The following is a 1,296-nucleotide window of genomic DNA, read 5'->3' on the forward strand; positions in this document are numbered from 1 at the left end:
TTTGTGGATTAATAATTGATAATTAATGTTATAAGCTTTCCTTTTTTTTATATGCATTAGTGCATTGCCTAGTGCATTACCACAAAATATATATATTTTTGGAAGATTTTCAAGTGTACTGTCATACCAGTGTTTCAGTTATTTTTAACTGTTGATGTTAATTATAAAAAATATATATAATATATATAATTAAGATTAACAGTTAAAAATTACTGATACACCGGTATAACAGTATACTTGAAAATTTTTCTATACTTTTTGAGAGGTACTATTTTATTTTTCTTTCATATGGTGTACCAGCAAGTAGGTGTAACTGTAAAAACTAAAAACCCTCTCGAATAATTTATACGAGAGCAAATAAAAATAAAAATAATTGATACATCACATGTTACTTACTTTTAATTTAAAATATAACCTTATGCCTTAGCAACCATAAGTTGGCTTGGCTTATTGCATATTTAGCATCCACAAAAATTCTCTTTTTTATCAAAAGAAAAAGGGAACAGATTGTATCAAAGTCACATCAATACAACTATACAAATCATGAACCGTGGGGATTTATTTTATTTTAGGAAAAGTATATGTTTTTGCAACAATTAGTAAAATTTTTCTTTTATATATATTTTTTTAATTTTAACTTTATTTCTAACTTTTGTCCAAATCCAAACATTTTAATTCTAAGCCTAATTCCAATCTCCAAATTCCATCCTTCCCTTCTTCTTCTTCTCATTATGAATCCCTTTTGCCTCTCTCTTCTATCATTACCAACTTAATCTCTTTGATATATGTTTTATAAGAGAAAATAAATATTCTCTCTGTTTGCTAGAGAAGTCAATATGATTAATTTTGACTATTTTTAAAAGTTTGGGTTTCGTGATATAATAAAATTATTTGCAACTTTATTTTTGACAAAAATAAGATAGAATAAATATTACTTAATAGTTTTAAATTTATATTTTATGTTGTTAAAATATTTAATTTTATTTCATGTATTTTATAAATCACATGAATAAATCAAACTCACAATAATATTATACACACATCCTAAAATAGAAATGATTGTTTTTGTCCTATTTTAAGATTTAGGGTTTTTATAGTCGCCACAATTTACTTTGAAGGAGAATCTATTAGTAAATCGTTGAAGCATAAAATGATTTACCTTGGCTGAAACACGTTCGGGTTTAAATAAATCTAAAAGTCACAAATTAAAATATTATAAAAAATTTAATAAAATTAAATATTAAAAATATTTTAAAAACAAATCGAAAACGTTAGAAATAAAAATATATTTTATTC

Source organism: Arachis ipaensis, chromosome B05 (genome assembly GCF_000816755.2).
Source record: "Arachis ipaensis cultivar K30076 chromosome B05, Araip1.1, whole genome shotgun sequence".
In the NCBI taxonomy this organism is placed as follows: domain Eukaryota; kingdom Viridiplantae; phylum Streptophyta; class Magnoliopsida; order Fabales; family Fabaceae; genus Arachis; species Arachis ipaensis.